The following is a 24,446-nucleotide window of genomic DNA, read 5'->3' as shown; positions in this document are numbered from 1 at the left end:
GACATATTCTAAGAAGGTTCACAACTGGAGCAGTTGAGGCTGTTGAGCTGCAATTAATAAAGACCAAAACTGTAGCTACAAGCAGCAGCTGTTGTAGGCCGTTTAATGTTACACATAGAAAGTACAATTTTTTTTATTATCCAGCTATTTCTATATGTGACTTTGGTTTTCAAAGGTTACAAGAAAGTTTAAACTGGCATATTCTTATTCATAATCATAGTCATGGGTGCACATCCATAAGGCAAACATAATAAATAAAAAAATAATGGCTGCACACACATATAAGCAGTAAAGCTGAGAAATGGGGATCATTCTAAATTCAAGTGGTACTATACCTACTATTGGAATCAATGGAAGTTCTTAGCGCACATTTTGATCAAACTTGTGTCGGGCCCATCCACCAGGCGTCAAGGTGGCTTCCAAGAGAGGCGGTATATTAGTGATAGGGACCCATCCGCGGAAGCCACCTTGACGCGTGGTTCCAATAGTAGGTATAGTATCACTTGAATTTAGAATGATCCCCATTTCTCAGCTTTACTGCTTATATGTGTGTTCAGCCATTATTTATTTTATTTATTTTATTTATTATGTTTGCCTTATGGATGTGCACCCATGACTATGATTATGAATAAGAATATGCCAGTCTAAATTTTCTTGTAATATTTATCTGAGGGTGGCGCCTCTTTTAGACTGAGCACACCTGGAGCTTCTGAGCAAAGTACAAATGTAGCTGGTTCCTTCACTGCCCTGATAATGTGGACTTGGATAAGTCCAAGAGAGGCGGAATATTAGTGATAGGGACCCGTCCGCGGAAGCCACCTTGATGCGTGGTGGATGGGCCCGACACAAGTTTGATCAAAATGTGCACTAAGAGCTTCCATCGATTCCAATAGTAGGTATAGTACCACTTGACTTTAGAATGATCCCCATTTCTCAGCTTTACTGCTTATATGTGTGTGCAGACATTATTTATTTTTATTTTTTGGGTTTTCAAAGGGTTATGGAGAAATGTCATGACTGGATAATTGAAATCATATTGAATGCAGTTTGAAGGGCTCCAGTCTGTTCTTGCAGTAGAGGAGTTAAATGTTTGATACTGCTCAGACAGGATTCCTCTTTCTCCCAATGAGAACCTACCATTCTGCAATATAACCCGAGGGGCAATGAGAACAGACATTGTCCTGCTCCTATGATCTTTGAAATTAGAGGATTTGTCAACGCTAAAGTAAGATAAGCTGAACTGTTATTAGATGCCCTGTTATTTCCACAGGGGGGGGGGGGGGGGAACAAACCCTTTATTATCTGGTTCGGAGGATGTTGAGAGGATGAGATTACTCATGCTTGGTTACTAAATGAGTTTGACATTTTCCCAAGGATACCCCCCATTCCAATTAACCAACTCAATAGCAAGGAGCAGTTGTATGGTAAGAAGATGCCTATAGCCTTTCCCTTCTGTTTCGTGCAGCAGGGATTTCATTTCTGCACATATCCAGTAAAGGGCTTTTTTGCCTTCCATTTTTGCATTTCAGAGTGATCATAAGAAGAAATCTGTTGCTGGAAGCATAGGCTTACACTGTGCATCTTCTTTTACAAGATGGTTGGAATTATTTTCTCTTGTGTGCATGCACAGACGTGTGGTTGTGCAATGTTCAAGCCAAATTGTGTAGTGACATCCCAGGGCATGTACAGCAGTGCCAATAAAAATGTTCTAGGATGTAGGAGTAGGCTGTGACAGTGGTAATGGGAGATGGCAATTTGCTTTATTAAGCAGCAGAATAGGAAAAACAAGAGATATAAGACATAAAGCACCTGTAAAAAGCTTAGAAAATATGTTAGATAAGTTGGTTATGCAGGGATAGAAGTCGCATTTGGTCCCTCGTGAAAGAGGGGGCTTAATGGCTCCTTCACACAAGAATTTGGTTTGGCATTTTTAGCTGTTAAGAAAACCACCAGTAAAAACACATGCGTTTTTCTTGGCTTCTTTCCTTCACATGTGTGAAAAGCATTTTCTTTCCGTTTTATGGAATAAAAAAGCCTGAAAAAAGCTCCATTGCTACAAAAAAAAAACACCTTGGACACAAAAAAAAAATGTGCCGCAACTGAAAAAAATGTGCCGCAATTGAGTTGGTGCTTTTGCAGAATTAAATGCACTAAAAAGTCATGTAAAAATGCAGTGCTACAAAATCTCTGGGAGAGAGAATATTTTTTTACAAAAAAAAATCACTAGCCATGACAAAATATCAAAATTCTGTGCTCTTTTATGTTCACCTTTATAGTATTTAGTTTATTAGAGCAGCATTATGTGCTTCAGAGCTGTTGTTCCTAATGTAAGAACAAACTTCAAGTTGTAAACAAATTCTGTCTTTTTGGAGTTGTCAATGATCACAAAGTCACTCACCTCCTTGCAAGTACAGGTTCTTCAAAAAAAATTTGCATATTGTGAAAAAGTTCATTATTTTCTGTAATGTACTGATAAACATTAGACTTTCATATATTTTAGATTCATTACACACAACTGAAGTAGTTCAAGCCTTTTCTTGTTTTAATATTGATGATTTTGGCATACAGCTCATGAAAACCCCAAATTCCTATCTCAAAAAATTAGCATATTTCATCCGACCAATAAAAGAAAAGTGTTTTTAATACAAAAAAAGTCAACCTTCAAATAATTAAGTTCAGTTATGCACTCAATACTTGGTCGGGAATCCTTTTGCAGAAATGACTGCTTCAATGCGGCGTGGCATGGAGGCAATCAGCCTGTGGCACTGCTGAGGTGTTATGGAGGCCCAGGATGCTTCGATAGCGGCCTTAAGCTCATCCAGAGTGTTGGGTCTTGCGTCTCTCAACTTTCTCTTCCCAATATCCCACAGATTCTCTATGGGGTTCAGGTCAGGAGAGTTGGCAGGCCAATTGAGCACAGTAATACCATGGTCAGTAAACCATTTACCAGTGGTTTTGGCACTGTGAGCAGGTGCCAGGTTGTGCTGAAAAATGAAATCTTCATCTCCATAAAGCTTTTCAGCAGATGGAAGCATGAAGTGCTCCAAAATCTCCTGATAGCTAGCTGCATTGACCCTGCCCTTGATAAAACACAGTGGACCAACACCAGCAGCTGACATAGCACCCCAGACCATCACTGACGGTGGGTACTTGACACTGGACTTCAGGCATTTTGGCATTTCCCTCTCCCCAGTCTTCCTCCAGACTCTGGCACCTTGATTTCCGAATGACATGCAAAATTTGCTTTCATCCGAAAAAAGTACTTTGGACCACTGAGCAACAGTCCAGTGCTGCTTCTCTGTAGCCCAGGTCAGGCGCTTCTGCCACTGTTTCTGGTTCAAAAGTGGCTTGACCTGGGGAATGCGGCACCTGTAGCCCATTTCCTGCACACGCCTGTACACGGTGGCTCTGGATGTTTCCACTCCAGACTCAGTCCACTGCTTCTGCAGGTCCCCTAAGGTCTGGATCGGTCCTTCTCCACAATCTTCCTCAGGGTCCGGTCACCTCTTCTCGTTGTGCAGCGTTTTCTGCCACACTTTTTCCTTCCCACAGACTTCCCACTGAGGTGCCTTGATACAGCACTCTGGGAACAGTCTATTCGTTCAGAAATTTCTTTCTGTGTCTTACCCTCTTGCTTGAGGGTCTCAATGATGGCCTTCTGGACAGCAGTCAGGTCGTCAGTCTTACCCATGATTGCGGTTTTGAGTAATGAACCAGGCTGGGAGTTTTTAAAAGCCTCAGGAATCTTTTGCAGGTGTTTAGAGTTAATTAGTTGATTCAGATGATTAGGTTAATAGCTCGTTTAGAGAACCTTTTCATAATATGCTAATTTTTTGATAGGAATTTGGGGTTTTCATGAGCTGTATGCCAAAATCATCAATATTAAAACAAGAAAAGGCTTGAACTACTTCAGTTGTGTGTAATGAATCTAAAATATATGAAAGTCTAATGTTTATCAGTACATTACAGAAAATAATGAACTTTATCACAATATGCTAATTTTTTTTAGAAGAACCTGTATATACTGTTAGACTAGGCTCCACAGCTGGCAAATTGCCCTGCAACCCTACAATTACAGAGGCCTTGCCTACAGAGGACTAGCCACCTTATAAGGGTGATCCCACTAAGGAACCTAACTAGCTAATCCTGACCGGTCTCAGCAAATAGTAAGAAATCCTGTCTGCCGTTCACTGGGTAGCTGGTGAAGGATGGAGTGGGCGGGTCGAGCAGTCATGCTAGCCATGGTCAAAAACAGAGCAGTGAAATGTTAAAGCCAAAACAGAATCCAATAGAAAAAACTGAAATAAGCTAGAACCAAGAGAGACAAAGGTAAAGAGACGCAAAAGCAAGAGAATGGTCACTAAGTAGTCTGAGGTCAGCAAGTAGAAAGCAAAAGTAATTGGGTAAACAAGCCAAGTCAGAAACATAAGAATACTCACAATATGCACAGAGTAATCTAAAGGGCCCTTTAAAAAGGGTTGACAATTGAACAGATCATCGCTAACCAGCGTTACTAGTAAAGCTCGTTAGCAATGATCTGGTGGTATAAATGCACCGCCAATTACCCGATAAACGAGCGAAACGCTCGTTCATCTGGTAATTGGATCATTTGTGCAGCACAAAAGATCATGGTTTCCCAGTAGCTGTGTAAACATGATCTGCTGCAGGGAAACAATGAGACAGTATGGGGAAGAGCGATGGCATTAGCAATCACTCCTCCCCATACTCTGGAGGATATTGGTGCACAGATCTCATGGATTAGTTCAAGCCGCCTTCTGCCCTTCTGCTCCAGAACAGGTGAGCTCGCCAGGTTACGCCCTCTCCTACCTCTATGCCTGGCTTCTGGAACAGAGATTGTTACAATACATAAATACTTCTCTGCCTCCACGCCCATTCAGTTACCAGTCAAATCATGTGTATGCTAGCAGCATAATCATATCACTCTACCTAATGGATAGTATGTACAAGAGTTAAACAGGCATAAGACTTATCTATATTGAGCTATGAATAGATGCTTGAAAATAGTAAGAATAAATAAAAAATTAACATTTTAATAGGATAAAATTTATTTTGTAATTTTCTTCCATTTAAATGTCTGCATGTTTATAAACCTTTTACTATCATCCATCTGTTCAACATTATTCATAGCCATAAAACGATTATCTATATACGGTATGCAATGTCCAAAGCAACATCTGAATGGGAGTTGAAGTGATTGCCTCTGCTTTCCAGTGAGCAAACACCATCCATAATGACTATTGGTGGAATGGTATGAGACTTTTACATAACCAAAGCCGTATGTTCAATTCCAGGCAGTGATGGGAGGGGGTGTCTCGACTTTAAACCCCAAATACAGCTTTAATGACATTTTGCTGGGATTTGCGGGAACGTTTTCTTGTGAGTTACTCGTCAGGAAATAACTTCAGACTTTAAAGGGCCATACATTAAATTCTGCTTGTTGGTAATTATTCTGTCATAAATCACGCTTGTGATGCATTTCATTAACTGCAAAATCAAAGAAACACCCATTACACCAGAAGAAATAGACAAACTTAATTCTGCCTTCCTTTGTGATTCAAGCAGTGTTAACCCTTCAATTAATAGGTCAGGTAACCCCTCAACACAAACTGGCTGTTTTTGTGTCTATCAGGTAAGCAAATTTGAGCTGTGAAATAATTTAAGCAGCCCAATTCTTCCAACAGAGTTATTCATAAAAATGTGTAGGAAACAATTATAAAAGTGTTCGTTTGCTGGCAAAAATGTTAAAACATGTCTTGCACCTTATAATGTGTGAGTGGTATAACCAGGAATCAGACTCTCAAATTGAAAACTGTTAGCCACATGTAAAACATAAAAAAAAAATGCCATCCAGAAGTAATAATAAATATGGAGCATGTGTACAACTCTTTCCAGAATGAAAATCAGTATTACGCAGACACTGAACAAGTAGGGAATACGGAAAGGTTTCAGATGTCTGCAGAATGATGAGTGCTGCTCTTGACTATAATACAAGCTGTAACTGATCCAATGTATTTACAATATTGGTAATATATTTAAACTCTGTAAAGTTAATTCTATAGTAAATTGTAAAATGATGTAAAAAAGATGGCATATGTGTAAGCTGTTCCCCAGCTTACTGCCGCAGTCCCAGGCGCCGTGTTCAACGGTGATCTGCAGGCGGTGCTTCCCATTCACCGCTGCAGTCCTGGGCTCTGTCTGTGTGGGTGCTGTTGTTCTGGGATCCGCTCCACAGTTTGCTCTCAGCCCTGGCCACAGCATGCTCGCTGTTTGTTTCCTGCAGCATTTCCTTAAGGGCCAGCGCGTGTCAGTTCCTGGGCCTTATGGGTTAGGTCATTTGACCTCGCTGACCTATCCTAGCCCTCCTGTGCATATATGAGTGGCTCAGCCCCCTTCCCAGATGCCTCAGTGTCAAGGTTTTTGTGTCCTGCTAAGGTCACTGGTTTCCGCTAGTGTTCCTGACTCGTATCTGTATTCCTGGACTCTGCTACCTGTTAGATCCCTTTCTGCTTGCCTTGATTGGCCGGATTGCCTGAGCTGTACCTGTGCCGCCTGCCCTGACCTTTTGCCTGTCTGACTACGCCTCTGCCTCATCCTTCAGTCCTGCACCTCTGGTACCTTTCTTAGTTACCTCCTGGTCCACCTGGACCAGCTGCCTCGTGTGCCTATCTTCCTCAAGAGGTAGCGACCTGTTGTTCCCCTAGGGAAAGTCTATCCCCACCATCAGGGGTACTGTGAAGATCCAAGGGTTGACTTAGACAACACCCTTAGAGGAGGTAGGACACATGGCACAGTGGGTTCATACCCGCTGGTTCATAACAGTACACTGAAGCCATGGACCCTGATGGTCACCCCACGCCTGTTCAGGAATTGTTACATGAAGTGAGGAGTGAGAGCGAACATCAGGATGCAGTTTATGCAAAATGGAAGCCAGTACTGATGGACCAGAGCTTGCTAAATGAAGTTACCAGATGACCCAGAGTCCAAGAATGCAGGCAGAGACAGTGTGACTGTCTCTCACATGGAGTCACACTGTCTTTGCCTGCATTCTTGGACTCTGGGTCATCTGGTAACTTCATTTAGCAAGCTCTGGTCCATCAGTACTGGCTTCCTACCATCCATCTAGAAAGGCATCCGTCAGTGGCTTCCGTAAATGGGCTGCCACTTCCTGAATCTGTGCTTTTATTATGCCACTTAAGTTGCAAATAGGGCCTCTGCATTTAGAGATGATCTCCTATGTGCTGCCAGCATCTGTGAATCTGGTTATCCTTGGTCTTCCCTGGCTGCGTCAGCACACTCCAGTTCTGGACTGGCACTCCGGTCAGAATCTATGTTGGGGATCATCCTGCCAGTCAACCGGCTTATCAGAGGTCCGACCTGCTTCCTCGCCTACTGTACCTGTAGATCCGTCTAGTCTTCTGCAGCAGTATTGCATATGTCTTCAGTAAGAAAGAGGCCGAGACCCTGCCTCCTCATCGTCCTTATGATTGTCCGATTGACCTTCAGCCTGGTGCCACTCCTCCTCGTGATCGAGTCTACCCACTCTCACTTCCTTAGACCCAAGTGATGTCTGATTATATCAAGGAAAATTTCGAGAGGGTGTTTATCCAGAAATCTACTTCACCAGCCGGTGCCGGGTTCTTCTTTGTGCAGAAGAAAGATAAATCCCTACGGCCCTGTATCGACTATCGAGGTCTCAATAAGGTCACAGTCAAGAATCGATACCCTCTTCCGCTAATCTCAGAACTCTTTGACAGGATCCGGAGAGCTAAAGTCTTTACAAAATTCGACCTGCGTGGCGCATACAACCTTATCCGCATTCGAAAGGGCGAAGACTTTGGAAGAGTGGAAGACTGCTTTCAATACTCGTGATGGACACTACGAGTATCTCGTCATACCCTTCGGTCTGTGCAATGCACCCGCAGTATTCCAGGAGTTGGTAAATAATATCTCCTGGGACCTGCTCCATGTCAGCGTGATAGTGTATCTGGAGGATATACTGATCTATTCTCCACATTTGACCACTCACCGGAAGCATGCACGGATGGTTTTACAGCGGTTGAGAGAGAATCGACTTCGAGAAAAGCATCTTTGAAAAATCTACCGTACTGTTACTCGGATACATAATCTCAGATGTCGGGTTGCAGATGGATCCTGAAAAATTGAATGCAGTAATGGACTGGCCCCACCCACAGGGTCTTCGCGCTATGCAGCGCTTCCTTGGATTTTCTAATTTCTATAGTCAGTTCATCCTGAATTTTTCATCTCTTACATCTCCGATCTTACTAAGAAAGGGGTGAATGCCAGAGACTGGACTCATGAGGCAGAGGCCGCCTTAGTCTAATTTAAAAAAGTCCTTTGCTTCTGCACTTGTTCTGCGTCATCCCGATGTTTCTTGCCAATTCTTTTTAGAAGTGGATGCTTCCTTCATAGGAGCCAGGGCTGTTTTACTACATAAAGGTACCAAGGGCAAGATGGTTACATGTGGATTTTTCTCCAAGCTCTTCTCCCCTGCTGAGAGGAATTACTGTATAGGAGACAGAGCTTCTGGCAATAAAACTTGCCTCAGAGAAGTGGCGTTGGAGGGGGCCCAACATCCAGTGATAATCTTCACCGACCACAAGAACCTTACATATCTGCAGACGGCCCAACGTCTGAACCCTCGCCAAGCCAGATGGGCTCTCTTCTTTGCCCGTTTTGATTTTGAGTTTCACTTTCGCCTGGCCGAGAAGAACATCAAAGCGGATGCTCTGTTTCGGTCATTTGATTTCTCTGACCAGCAGGAGGAGCCCCAGTACATTGTAGATCCTGCTCGCTTGATCACAGTGGCTCCTGTTCTGGTAAAAGGCCTCCCTCCCAGGAACACATTTGTGCCATCTGCCAAGAGAAAATGTATTCTAGCTTGGGGGCACAACTCCAAACTGGCTGGTCACCTGGGGATCCACAAGACCACAGAACTTTTGTCTCACCACTACCGGTGGCCCACACTGTCTAAGGATTTGTTTGATTATGTCTGCCTGCACCCTCTGTGCTCAGTATAAAGTCTCCAGGACCAAACCACTTTATACCCCTTCCTGATGCCCCATGGCAACACATTACCATGGACTTTGTTACAGATCTGCCCTCTTCTGCCGGATGTACAGCTATTTGGGTGGTCGTGGACCGCTTTTCCAAGATGGCGTACTTCGTTCCTTTGGCTGGACTGCCTTCGGCTGCTGAACTTGCTAAACTGTTCGTGAGACACATATTCAACTTGCATGGTCTACCTTGGCATATTTTTTCCGATCGCGGAGTCTAGTTTTCCTCTAAGCTCTGGAGAGCCCTTTGCCGGCTGCTCAAAATTGAGCTGGACTTCTCTTCCGGTTATCATCCCCAGACCAACTGGCAAGTAGAGGGGGTCAATCAAATATTAGAGAACTATCTCTGGCATTTTGTTTCAGCCCAACATGACAACTGGGTACAATTGTTACCTTGGGGTGAATTCTCCTATAACAACCACTCTAGTGGATCCTCTCCATTCTTTGTCGTTTATGGACAACACCCTCGTACTCCTCTCCCTGTTCCTACATCTTCTGGGGTACCAGCTGCGGATTCCTCTTGTAGTGATTTTTTGAACATTTGGCGTGACACAAAGGACTCTATCAACAAAGCGGTGACCCGCATGAAAGCAAATGCAGACAAGAGAAGAAAACGCCTCAGTTCTCGTCTGGAGATAAGGTATGGCTCTCTTCTAAAAACATCCGCTTAAAGGTACCCAGTTTCAAGTTTGCTCCTAGATTCCTTGGACCCCTTGAAGTATTGAGGAGGATCAACGAAGTGACATAAGTTACATCTGCCTCTCTCTCTGCGTATTCCTAATGCCATCCACATGTCCTTGCTAAAACCAGTAGTCCTTACTCACTTCTCTACAGCTCCTTCTACTCCAACTAGAGTATCTGAAGATTCTGACGAGACATTTGAGGTCAAAGACATCCTGGACATCAAGAAGCGTGGCAAGAAGACCTACTATCTTGTAGACTGGAAGGGCTTTGGTCCTGAGGAGAGGTCTTGGGAACCAGAGGAAAACATTCATGTTCCGAGTCTGATTAAAAAGTTTCTGTCTTGTCATGGACTCAAGAAGAGGGGGCGTAAGGTGGCAGGGGGTACTGTAACAGTGGCTGCTGTGCACTGCTGTTCCCCTGCTTACAACCGCGGTCCTGGGTGCCGTGTTCAGCAGCCAGTGCTTCCCATTCACCGCTACAGTCCTGGGCTCTGTCTGTGTGGGTGCTGTTGTTCTGGGATCCACTCTACAGTTTGCACTCAGCCCTGGCCACAGCATGCTTGCTGTTTGTTTCCTGCAGCACTTCCTTAAGGGCCAGCGCGCATCACTTCTTGGGCTTTATAGGTTATGTCATGTGACCTCGCTGACCTATCATAGCCCTCGTGCGCATATATAATTGGCTCAGCCCCCTTCCCAGATGCCTTAGTGTCAAGGTTCTTGTGTTCTGCGAAGGTCCCTGGTTTCCGCTAGTGTTCCTGACTCATATCTGTATTCCTGGACTCTGCTACCTGTTAGATCCCTTTATGCTTGCCTTGACTCTCCTGTTGCCCCCCCGGATTGCCTGAACTGTACCTGTGCCACTTGCCCTGACCTTTTGCCTGTCTGACTACGCCTCTGCCTCATCCTTTGGACCTGCACCTCTGGTACCTTTCTCATGTACCTCCTGGTCTGCCTGGAACAGCTGCCTCGTGTGCTTATCCTCCTTAAGAGGTAGCGACCTGGTGTTCCCCTCTGGAAAGTCTAACCCCACCATCAGGGGTACTGTGAAGATCCAGGGGTTCACTTAGACAACGCCCTTAGATGAGGTAGGACACGTGGCACAGTGGGTTCACACCCGCTGGTTCGTGCCAATATGCTTTTCGCAATGATTTCATACTCACCAGTTTAACCTGGAAAGATGTTACATATATTTACCCCCTTATATAATGGGACCACATTGCTAGGCCTTTCAAGTAAACCAAGAGTATTTAAAAATCTTGGCATGCAAACACCCTCTACCCCAGGTGTACAAGCTTCAAAGCAGAAAAGTTCCTGCTCCTTGTGCCACCTAATTGCATTTTTTGGAAATACAAAGGTTTTTTGGATTTATGGATTGCAAACAATAAAATGGATTGGATTGCATTTTCAAGAGACATGAGCTTATACAATTTGGTTGTCTAGCTTAGAAATCCTTTTTCAAATATCCTATTAGGGAATTCTGAGTGGGATTCCTAATCTATTTCCACAGTTGAGAGCAGTTACTGGAGAACATCTCCTCTAAATGGCCCAATTCCACTTAGTTAGGTCCAGAAATATTCGGACAGTAAAACAAGTTTAGGCAATTTATGTTTACCAAAACATATTCAAGATACAGTTGTATAATCAATATGGGCTTGAAGTGCAGACAGCTTTAATTGAGGGTATTCACATCCTAATTGGAGGAAGGGTTTAGGACAGGGATCAGCAACCTCCGACACTCCAGCTGTTCACAAACTACAACCACCAGAATGCTTCATTCACTTCTGTGGGAGTTAAAAGAACATCTGAGCATGTTTGCATGCTGGGAGTTGTAGTTTCACAGCAGATGGAGTGCCGAAGGTTGCCGATCCCTGGTTTAGGAATTACAGCTCTTTAATATGTAGCTGCCTCTTTTTCAAGGGACCAAAGATAATTGGACAATTATCTCAAAAGCTATTTAATGTGCTGCAGGCCTATTCCCCCATTAATCAATCATCAATTAAGCAGGTAAAAGGTCCGGATTTGATTCAAGGTGTGGCATTTGCATTTAGAAGCTGTTGCCGTGAACCCACATCATACAGAAGAAGCTCCCAGTGGAAGTAAAACAGACTATCATTACCCTGAAGAAAAAAAAAAGAAATCCAAGACTGAGATAGTAGAAATGTAAGGAGCAGCCAAATCTATAGTTATATATATATATATATATATATATATAGAAAAAATGAGGATGCAGCACTCTGTCAATGGCGGGTGCAAGGTCAGGCCAGTGTGAATCAGCACCGAGATCCAATGTAGTATACAGACAAAAGGAAGGCCAGCAGCACACCAAGGTTTTCAACGAAATGTGAAGTTTATTCCTCCAGAGTCAGCAGCGACGTTTCGACAGCTTGTTGCTGTCTTTCTCAAGCTATGTGCATATGTGTTGCAAACATACAATTTAAAAGTGCATCAATTACACAATTCAATTTACATCAATTAATCCATGTACAAGAAAATTCATATAATACGTGATTCCTTATATTTAGCAAAATACATACATTATACCGCAGTGTTGCAAAATACAGTGCATACATTCAATATATAAAATGATTCATACTGTGTATAATATGGGGCAAAAACCCTAAATACCCTTCATTAGTGCGGGTGTGTCTGATCACCAGGTTAAAAATCACGATCAGCTGGTGCGCCATGTCGCGCCGGCCCCACGGTCCCGGCGGCGTCCCCGTTCCCTCTATGCGCATGCGTCAGAAACACAAGTCTCGCGACGCTACGTGCGCAGAGAGACAAACCCAGCACCACAACCAAGATGGCCAAACTTGTCCTCCGGCCGATGTGCGCATGTCCATGTGTAAGTAACGGCCTCCCATAAATGGTCACATGGGACAGATCACATGATCGGGAAACCAGGTAAAAAACCTTGCATAAGGAATTTATAAATGAGAATCCAGGTCAAGACTGCTGTGCATCCTCGATCCCACAAAGGCAAATGTGGGAATCCAGGACCCAGCGTCCTATCAACCTAGTAACTGGCCAAAATAATACCCTCACATGCGCATACTGGGGGGGTCAGGCAACTGGTGACAGCGACTGTCCGCTGCAGCGGACCACTCATTGTCAATCTAGGGCAATGGCGACGTGACAAGGGTCCCCCTGTGTATCGTCGCCCACCTAACAGGTGGCCGCTACCCCCCAGGAAGTATAAGCGCACAGGGTGTAAGTGCCAGAACAGAATTAATAAAGTAAGGAAAAACATAACCTAATATAAAGGGAACCACATGGAAATGTCTGGGTAAAGCGCCGAACTACCATGGATCATGTATCACAGCTGCACCGGCATGACAGTCAGGCTACCCCGCCCGTAGGTAAGGTCGTGAGAGCAGTAGATAACCACCCGGGTCAGCGATGTCTCCCCCGCTGCACAGCGCACCAGTCTTGATCATGATCAGTGTATAAATCTAAAAACAAAGAGAGATTTTTTACAAAAAAATCAAAACAAATGTATAACTTGGTTGTTATTGACACATATACATTTATCCCACAGAGGAGGGTGAGGACCCATGCATGACACAAGAGGGACAACACTAGTCAACCCTGAAATCGACATTCAGCCCATTGGGCCTCAAGGTATTTAAGGTGAATATCCAGAATAGCTCTCGCTTTTTAAGGAGGGCTTGTCTATCCCCCCCACGCCTTCCCAATTCTATCTGTTCCAATACACGGAACCTTAGGTCATTCTGTGTGTGTCCTGCATCTTTGAAATGTTTAGACACCGGTAAATCCATCTTTTCCTTTCTGATGGAATATCGGTGTTGATTTAACCGTGTCTTCAGGTCCCACGTGGTCTCCCCAACGTACCACTTCCCACACGGGCAGGTCAGTTGGTAGACCACGTAGGACGAGTCACATGTCAAGTATTGGTTAATTTTGACCAATTTATTAGTGGCTGGATTGAGGAACGTATTCCCTTTGATCATGAGGTTACAATTGATGCAGTGATAGCAGGGGTAGCAGCCAGTCCGTGTGGAGCCACACATAGTTCTCACACTGGTCCTGGCACTACCCACATCCGACTTTACCAACCTGTCTCCCAAATTGCGTCCTCTCCGGTAGGAAAATAATGGTGGAGTTTCAAACTCCTCGACTTGAGGAAAATTATTCCCTATCATCCTCCAGTGTTTCCGAATGACAGCCGCTATTTGTGGACTGTCAGCCGAAAACTGGGAGATGAATGGAATACGGGGTTTTTCTATATTCTATTACCTGCACCAGAGGACGCTTGCACCTATACCATGGCTACACCATCTGATATCCGGGACCCAGATGTCTTCACCTACAGTAAGGAGGATGAGTTGAGGATCCTGCATGACACGGTGAGAGATACCACTTTTTTATTCACCCCGACAGTATTGGACACTAAGAAACAATTTGAATACGACTCCAGACGCCTCATCAATTTGGAGCTTCACCTATACACTCTATGTGAGTACCATCAGAATCACCGAATACCACGTGGCATGAGGTCGCAATTGAGACCTGATTTGTTTCCTAACAATGCTGATTTTTGTACGAGATTTACCCAAATATGCAACAAGTTTGCCTTTGACATGATATTACTCAACGTCGAGTTTTTACAAAAAGAGATAGTAGTGGTACAGGGAGCCATCCAAAAAAATACCACGCTACTCAAAGAATTATTGTCAGCTGAGGAATATGCGGCATATATTGCTTCATGTGCACCACACTTTAATAAATTGAAAGCTGACTTGCAGGAAAAGAAGCGCCATAAATGGCTACGGGATATGGATGACTACACACGAGGTTTCATCTATGTATGGCAACGTGATCCGAAAAATACTAGAGGAGGAGATAGAAGACAGAATTCCTCCACTGAGAAAAGAAATATACGATCTAAGTCCAAGGACCGTGAGAACCAGGAACCAAGAGATGTCGAGCCACAAGCAACACTCCCAAAGCCTTTTTTAGGACTGGGCCCAGATGCAGTAGAACCAGGAGGGGCGGGAAACGCCAGCACAAACGGGGAAGACAGAATGAGAAATCACAGACCCCAACGCCAGAAGGCTTCCAACAAAAAACGGACACAGTGGTAAACATTTCTTCGTTTTCTTTAAATGATGCACAGCTATCCGTTTTGGACAAGGGGCTTTCATTTTGTCCTGTGTCCAAAACGGATTGGTTTAACATAGAGCTGGACTTATACAGATTTCTGCGTAATATCAAGTTAAAGATTTGGTTTTCCGCACAAAGTCAACTAACTAGATGCGAAGGGTCTAGATTGACTGAATTGTCTTTATGTAATACAGGGCTATATACCAAGAGCAATTTTAACCCCATAATCAATCACCCGGCGGTTGATGCTTTCTTTTTAGCAATACGGAGGGATATTGATATGATAAAAAATACTTCCCAAGATAATGGCTTAAGACATGCCAACATCACATCTGAAGAGATCACCGCGGTGGGCTCTCTGGTCTCCAACCACAGCCTCACCATCAAGTCGGCTGACAAGGGTGGTGGGGTTGTGGTTATGGACACCAGTGAGTACACCCGGGAGATCTATGGTCAACTTAATGATGCTCTGGTGTATAAGCGGGTTACGCAGGATCCGAAATTTAATCTATTGAGAGAATTACGTGACATTTTGAACCAAGCCCTGGTGGCTGGCATTATTGATGACAAATTGTTTACATATTTATACTGTGACAAACCAAGCACACCCATCTTATACACCTTGCCCAAAATCCACAAGAGCTTGGTGTCCCCCCCCGGACGCCCAATTGTCTCCGGGAGGGGGTCACTTTTCTGTAATGTGGCTATTTTTTTGGACAGGATGTTGCGTCAATATGCCATTTCTGCAAAATCTTTTATCAGAGACACAGGTGATTTTCTGCTCAAGATAAGTGCCCTAGACATACCTGTGGGCGCCACTCTGGTATCATTCGACGTGTGTAGTTTATACACGTCGATTGACCATGAGTTGGGCCTCCAGGCTGTGGAAACATGTCTTAAAACATCTGATCATACTGAAGTCTGTCAAACTTTCTTATTATCTTTATTGAGATTTGTTTTAACCAAAAATTATTTCCTGTTCCAGGACGACTTCTTTGTACAGATGCGTGGGACGGCGATGGGGTCCAACGTGGCGCCCACGTACGCTAACATCTATATGGCCCACCTTGAGGAGTCGTCGATATATGGCAGCCACCACTTCAGACATGTTCTGGGGTGGTGGCGCTATATCGACGATATCTTCCTGGTGTGGACGGGCGACACGTTGGGCCTCCTCGCGTTCCACTTATTTCTCAATGAAGTTGATCCGACAGTGAAATTTACTGTGGTCCATTCAACGGAGAGGCTACAGTTCCTTGACACGGAGGTCCGGATCGTGGGACGGGGGTTGGAGACTGACCTGTTTGTAAAAGCCACTGATAAAAACACGTTGCTGCGGTATGACAGTCATCATCCTCGTCCCATGGTCCGGTCATTACCCTTTAGTCAATTTCTCAGGGTCCAGAGGATCGTAAAGGATGAGCACACCAGAGATATAAGACTCACTGAAATGAGTCAGAAATTTGCCACTCGTGGGTACCCCAAAAAATTGATCAGGGATAGCATTCAGCGAGTGCATGACAAGGGGGGTACTACCAATATTAAAAAACTAGTCACCAAAAAACCCCGTATTCCATTCATCTCCCAGTTTTCGGCTGACAGTCCACAAATAGCGGCTGTCATTCGGAAACACTGGAAGATGATAGGGAATAGTTTTCCTCAAGTCGAGGAGTTTGAAACTCCACCATTATTTTCCTACTGGAGAGGACGCAATTTGGGAGACAGGTTGGTAAAGTCGGATGTGGGTAGTGCCAGGACCAGTGTGAGAACTATGTGTGGCTCCACACGGACTGGCTGCTACCCCTGCTATCACTGCATCAATTGTAACCTCATGATCAAAGGGAATACGTTCCTCAATCCGGCCACTAATAAATTGGTCAAAATTAACCAATACTTGACATGTGACTCGTCCTACGTGGTCTACCAACTGACCTGCCCGTGTGGGAAGTGGTACGTTGGGGAGACCACGTGGGACCTGAAGACACGGTTAAATCAACACCGATATTCCATCAGAAAGGAAAAGATGGATTTACCGGTGTCTAAACATTTCAAAGATGCAGGACACACACAGAATGACCTAAGGTTCCGTGTATTGGAACAGATAGAATTGGGAAGGCGTGGGGGGGATAGACAAGCCCTCCTTAAAAAGCGAGAGCTATTCTGGATATTCACCTTAAATACCTTGAGGCCCAATGGGCTGAATGTCGATTTCAGGGTTGACTAGTGTTGTCCCTCTTGTGTCATGCATGGGTCCTCACCCTCCTCTGTGGGATAAATGTATATGTGTCAATAACAACCAAGTTATACATTTGTTTTGATTTTTTTGTAAAAAATCTCTCTTTGTTTTTAGATTTATACACTGATCATGATCAAGACTGGTGCGCTGTGCAGCGGGGGAGACATCGCTGACCCGGGTGGTTATCTACTGCTCTCACGACCTTACCTACGGGCGGGGTAGCCTGACTGTCATGCCGGTGCAGCTGTGATACATGATCCATGGTAGTTCGGCGCTTTACCCAGACATTTCCATGTGGTTCCCTTTATATTAGGTTATGTTTTTCCTTACTTTATTAATTCTGTTCTGGCACTTACACCCTGTGCGCTTATACTTCCTGGGGGGTAGCGGCCACCTGTTAGGTGGGCGACGATACACAGGGGGACCCTTGTCACGTCGCCATTGCCCTAGATTGACAATGAGTGGTCCGCTGCAGCGGACAGTCGCTGTCACCAGTTGCCTGACCCCCCCAGTATGCGCATGTGAGGGTATTATTTTGGCCAGTTACTAGGTTGATAGGACGCTGGGTCCTGGATTCCCACATTTGCCTTTGTGGGATCGAGGATGCACAGCAGTCTTGACCTGGATTCTCATTTATAAATTCCTTATGCAAGGTTTTTTACCTGGTTTCCCGATCATGTGATCTGTCCCATGTGACCATTTATGGGAGGCCGTTACTTACACATGGACATGCGCACATCGGCCGGAGGACAAGTTTGGCCATCTTGGTTGTGGTGCTGGGTTTGTCTCTCTGCGCACGTAGCGTCGCGAGACTTGTGTTTCTGACGCATGCGCATAGAGGGAACGGGGACGCCGCCGGGACCGTGGGGCCGGCGCGACATGGCGCACCAGCTGATCGTGATTTTTAACCTGGTGATCAGACACACCCGCACTAATGAAGGGTATTTAGGGTTTTTGCCCCATATTATACACAGTATGAATCATTTTATATATTGAATGTATGCACTGTATTTTGCAACACTGCGGTATAATGTATGTATTTTGCTAAATATAAGGAATCACGTATTATATGAATTTTCTTGTACATGGATTAATTGATGTAAATTGAATTGTGTAATTGATGCACTTTTAAATTGTATGTTTGCAACACATATGCACATAGCTTGAGAAAGACAGCAACAAGCTGTCGAAACGTCGCTGCTGACTCTGGAGGAATAAACTTCACATTTCGTTGAAAACCTTGGTGTGCTGCTGGCCTTCCTTTTGTCTGTATATATATATATATATATATATATATATATATATATATATACACTGCTCAAAAAAATAAAGGGAACACTTAAACAACACAATGTAACTCCAAGTCAATCACACTTCTGTGAAATCAAACTGTCCACTTAGGAAGCAACACTGAGTGACAATCAATTTCACATGCTGTTGTGCAAATGGGATAGACAACAGGTGGAAATTATAGGCAATTAGCAAGACACCCCCAATAAAGGAGTGGTTCTGTAGGTGGTGACCACAGACCGCTTCTCAGTTCCTATGCTTCCTGGCTGATGTTTTGGTCACTTTTGAATGCTGGCGGTGCTTTCACTCTAGTGGTAGCATGAGACGGAGTCTACAACCCACACAAGTGTCTCAGGTAGTGCAGCTTAGGCTACTTTCACACTAGCGTTCGGAGCGGATCCGTCTGATGTTTCATCAGACGGATCCGCTCCGATAATGCAGACGTTCGCATCCGTTCAGAACGGATGCGTCTGCATTAAAACTTAGAAAATTTTCTAAGTGTGAAAGTTGTCTGAGCGGATCCGTTCAGACTTTACATTGAAAGTCAATGGGGAACGGATCCGCTTGAAGATTGAGCCATATGGTGTCATCTTCAAGCGGATCCGTCCCCATTGACTTACATTGTAAGTCTGGACGGATCCGCTCGCCTCCGCACGGCCAGGCGGACACCCGAACGCTGCAAGCAGCGTTCAGGTGTCCGCTCACTGAGCGGAGCGGAGGCTGAACGCTGGCAGGCGGATGCATTCTCAGTGGATCCGCCTCCACTGAGAATGCATTGGGGCCAGACGGATGCGTTCGGGACCGCTCGTGAGCCCCTTCAAACGGAGCGCACGAGCGGACACCCGGACGCTAGTGTGAAAGTAGCCTTATCCAGGGTGGCACATCAATGCGAGCTGTGGCAAGAAGGTTTGCTGTGTCTGTCAGCGTAGTGTCCAGAGCATGGAGGCGCTACCAGGAGACAGGCCAGTACATCAGGAGACGTGGAGGAGGCCGTAGGAGGGCAACAACCCAGCAGCAGGACCGCTACCTCCGCCTTTGTGCAAGGAGGAACAGGAGGAGCACTGCCAGAGCCCTGCAAAATGACCTCCAGCAGGCCACAAATGTGCATGTGTCTGCTCAAACAGTCAGAAACAGACTCCATGAGGGTGATATGAGGGCCCGACGTCCACAGATGGGGGTTGTGCTTACAGCCCAACACCGTGCAGGACGCTTGCCATTTTCCAGAGAACACCAATATTGGCAAATTCGCCACTGGCGCCCTGTGCTCTTCACAGATTAAAGCAGGTTCACACTGAGCACATGTGACAGACGTGACAGAGTCTTGAGACGCCGTGGAGAACGTTCTGCTGCCTGCAACATCCTCCAGCATGACCGGTTTGGCATTGGTCAGTAATGGTATGGGGTGGCATTTCTTTGGAGGGCCGCACAGCCCTCCATGTGCTCGCCAGAGGTAGCCTGACTGACATTAGGTACCGAGATGAGATCCTCAGACCCCTTGTGAGACCATATGCTGGTGCGGATGGCCCTGGGTTCCTCCTAATGCAAGACAATGCTAGACCTCATGTGGCTGGAGTGTGTCAGCAGTTCCTGCAAGACGAAGGCATTTATGCTGTGGACTGGCCCGCCCGTTCCCCAAACCTGAATCCAATTGAGCACATCTGGGACATCATGTCTCGTTCTATCCACCAACGTCACGTTGCACCACAGACTGTCCAGGAGTTGGCAGATGCTTTAGTCCAGGTCTGGGAGGAGATCCCTCAGGAGACCGTCCGCCACCTCATCAGGAGCATGCACAGGCGTTGTAGGGAGGTCATACAGGCACATGGAGGCCACACACACTACTGAGCCTCATTTTGACTTGTTTTAAGGACATTACATCAAAGTTGGATCAGCCTGTAGTGTGTTTTTCCACTTTAATTTTGAGGGTGACTCCAAATCCAGACCTCCATGGGTTGAAAAATTAGATTTCCATTTTTTTATTTTTGTGTGATTTTGTTGTCAGCACATTCAGCTATGTAAAGAACAAAGTATTTCAGAAGAATATTAAATTAATTCAGATCTAGGATGTGTTATTTTTGTGTTCCCTTTATTTTTTTGAGCAGTGTATATATATAGAAATAAAGAAAAGAAGCAGCACTCAAGAAAGAAAGCGGGTGCAAAAAATCCTCCTTATCAGACCTGTGACCACGGTCCAAGTTGTAGATACAAGGCAAAAAAAATGAAGGCAGCACTCCAAATAGTGAAGAAAGTGGAAGGTTTATTCACCCAACCAGCAGCAACGTTTCAGCTCTCTCTATGGAGCCTTTGTCCAGCTGAGTAACATGTGCATGATAGCATACATAAATAGTGGCAGTGATTAACATGATTGCAAATCCAATCAAAATATCATAGGAACAAATAAGACAAATATATAAAAAATACAATCATATGAATAGTACAATTCATCCATATACATGGTGTCAATATAGTGAGACATAAGTAAATATATAAAAATACATAATAATTCATAGTGCATGAAAGATATCCAAATCTTACATAATTGGTAATCATTACAGCAGTGAACAGGTGTGTAAATAAAACAAAATTGATTAAAAACCTTGAAATGGATCAATGTTGGCTGAAGCGACATGGTGGAGACTGCTGGCGTCCGGAAACAACAACGGCGCATGCGCCGCACTATCTGTTATCGCGAGACTTGTACAAGAGCTGAAGGTCATTATAGACCATAACAAAGATGGCCACTGTGGGAACATCGCATCAGGGCGCATGCGCAACACGGCACTGTCGCCCATCCTGTTTATAACATCACTACATTGTGGAGCATATACCGCACTGTTGTAGCAGAAAAGCCGGTCCATGAATCGGGGGCCGGCGGTTCAATTCCGGTCACCGTCAAGGTATCCGTATCGACAGGGGGGCGTGGCAGTCATACCGACTCCACCCCATCGTCCAGATGTATCGGCACATCTGCACCATGACGCTCATAATGGCCAAGTGGTGACAAATCCAATTATGAATAAATCACACTGGCCAGAAAGAGCGCATGGATCCAATGCATCGGTAATCATGTGAAAATGAAAGTATATACAAAAAAATCCATTAAAGGGGAAGCAGGACTGTCTGGCCGTCTGTGTAATGTGACCCAAGACCCAAAAATAGGAGCCCGGGCCACACAAGACAGACAGAGACAGTCACTGGACTGCTCAGCATCACAGAATAGTACAAAGTTGTATATAGGGATCGCCGACACAGTTCCTCCAGTCTTCACCATATATGTCCATTCATAATATGAAGTCATGATATTTTCCTATATAGGACAAAGAAGATAAAGAAAAATTCAATTAATATAAGGCACATGTTATTTTCCATATACGCTATCCAAATAAAAGAAAGAATGTGCATAATCAGTAATTAGACAACCCTGAATTCCACATTTAGACCCTGAGGTTTCAGGGTGCCTAAAGTGTAGATCCAATACAGTTCACGTTTTTTTAAAAGTTTAATGCGGTCGCCTCCTCGTCTAGAGGGGGTTATTTGTTCCAGAATTCTGAATCTCAAATCATTTTGTGTGTGCTTAGCCTCAACAAAATGTTTTGACACAGGGAGATCCATTTTTTGTTTTCGAATAGAATAACGGTGTTGGTTAAGGCGAGTTTTTACGTCCCAAGTGGTCTCCCCAATGTATAACAAATTACAAGGGCAGATTAGCAAGTAGACAACATACGACGAGTCGCATGTTAGGTACTGTCTAATTTTAACGCTCTGACCTGAGATTGGATGGAGAAATGTATCGCCTCTCAGCATTAACTTACAGTTAATACAATTGAAACATGGGTAACAGCCCTTCCTAGTGGACCCAAAATAGGTCTCACATGTCTCCCTCGATGTACCAATATCGGATTTAACCAGTCTGTCGCCCAAATTGCGACTACGTCGATACGAGCACAGCGGTGGGGATTTAAATTCCTCAATCTGCTCAAAATTGCTGGCTAGAATTCGCCAGTGCTTTCTAATAATAGCCGCAATACTCGTGCTGTTGGTGCTAAACTCAGAAACAAAAGGGATCCGAGGCTGGGATCGTTTAGGATCACCTAGTCCCGCCTTGATGGTCTCTTTGGTAAGGGATTTTACCCTGTTGGTGTGTTCTCGGATAAGTTTTTTAGGATATCCACGTATCTGGAATTTTTGACCCATTTCTTTTAATCTCATATCTATTTGTAATGGATCTTGTACAATTTTCTTTACACGGAGAAGCTGACTGAAAGGAAGTGACCTTAACATGGGTTTTGGGTGGTGGCTCTCATAGCGCAGCAGTGTATTTTTATCTGTTGGTTTTACATATAAGTCAGTTGTTAGTTTACCATTTTGAATGCTGACCTGGGTATCTAGAAATTGTATTGTTGACTCAGAGTATGACAGTGTAAATTTAACACTGGGATCAATGGTGTTAAGAAAAGCGTGGAAGTCGATGAGGTCCCCCGTGGCGCCAACCCAAATAAGGAAAATGTCGTCGATGTATCGCCACCACCCCAGCACATGGCTGAAGTGGTGGCACACATAGACGACAGACTCCTCAAGATGGGACATGTAAAGATTTGCGTAGGTCGGCGCCACGTTGGACCCCATCGCGGTCCCACGCAATTGTAAGAAAAAGTCATCCTGAAACAGGAAATAATTCCTGGTCAGGATGAACCTGAGCAAAGAGCTCAAGAACTGTTGGCAATCACTGCTATATTGTGTCTTCTCTAAAATCTGTTCAATGACTCGTATACCTAACTCGTGTTCTATAGAGGTGTAAAGGCTTACCACATCGAATGAAGCCAATAACACCCCTTTGGGTAAGGACAGGTCTGCAATTTTGGTTAAAAAATCATTGGTATCTCTGATGTAGGAACGTGATGCTACTGCATAGGGGCGCAAGATTTTATCTAGAAAGATAGCAGCTTTACAAAACAATGAGTCCATCCCCGAGACAATAGGGCGTCCCGGGGGTGGAGCCAGAGACTTGTGTATCTTCGGTAACGTATATAAAATAGGCGTTGTCGGTCTATCACAGTACAAAAATGAGAAAATTTTGTCATCAATTACACCTTTTACTTGTGCTCCAATCAGAATATCCTTGAGCTCTCTCAGCAGCACAAACTTTGGATCATTATAGATCCTTTCATACACCTTAGTATCAGCCAATTGTTCCCTGATCTCGGCCACATAGGATCCGGTGTCCATGACCACAACCCCACCACCTTTGTCGGCAGACTTGATGGTGAGGCTGCGGTCCGAAGCCAGATCTCTAAGTGCCGACATCTCTGCTGAAGTCATATTAGCAAATCTCAATGGATGCTGGGATGTATCCTGTTTGAGGTTTCCGATGTCGCGTTTGACCGCGAGACCAAAAGCCTCAATGGCAGGATGATCTATGACTGGAGTAAAATCACTTTTGAGGAATAACCCCATATTTTTCAAATTTAGTTCACTAGTGACTACATTCTCAGATAAAGGTCTAGCATCCTGATTCGCAAACCATACCTTTAACTTAATATTGCGTAGAAATCTCTGCAGATCCATTTCTAAGTCAAACCATTTCGTGGTATTTGCGGGACAGAATGATAGACCCTTATTTAACACGGATAACTGTACAGTACTCAGATTCGCCGAGGAAATATTTACCACTGTATCATGCCCTATGTCTTGCGTCTTAGAGTCCTGCCCTGGTGGGGCTGCACATTTTTCACTTTTCTTCTGTTTGTGTTGTCTCCTCCCCCCTCTGCGAGTCCTGTTGACTCGGGGGTTGCTCCTAAAAAAGGAACAGATGGTATGGTATCTGGTTGAGAATCTGTAGCATTGTCCCGAAAAGAGTGTCCCTGTGGCCTTTTATTCCTGGATGGAGAGATGGATCCATATTTCTCACCTGGCATCCTGCGATTTCTCCTTTGATCTCCTTGCCAGTTATAAATAAAACCTGTTGCATAATCATTCAGATCTCGCATCCATTTGCCACGTTTTTTGCTTTGTAGATCC

The sequence above is a fragment of the Bufo bufo genome, chromosome 8, assembly GCF_905171765.1.
Source record: "Bufo bufo chromosome 8, aBufBuf1.1, whole genome shotgun sequence".
NCBI lineage: Eukaryota > Metazoa > Chordata > Amphibia > Anura > Bufonidae > Bufo > Bufo bufo.
This window is presented reverse-complemented; position numbering follows the sequence as displayed.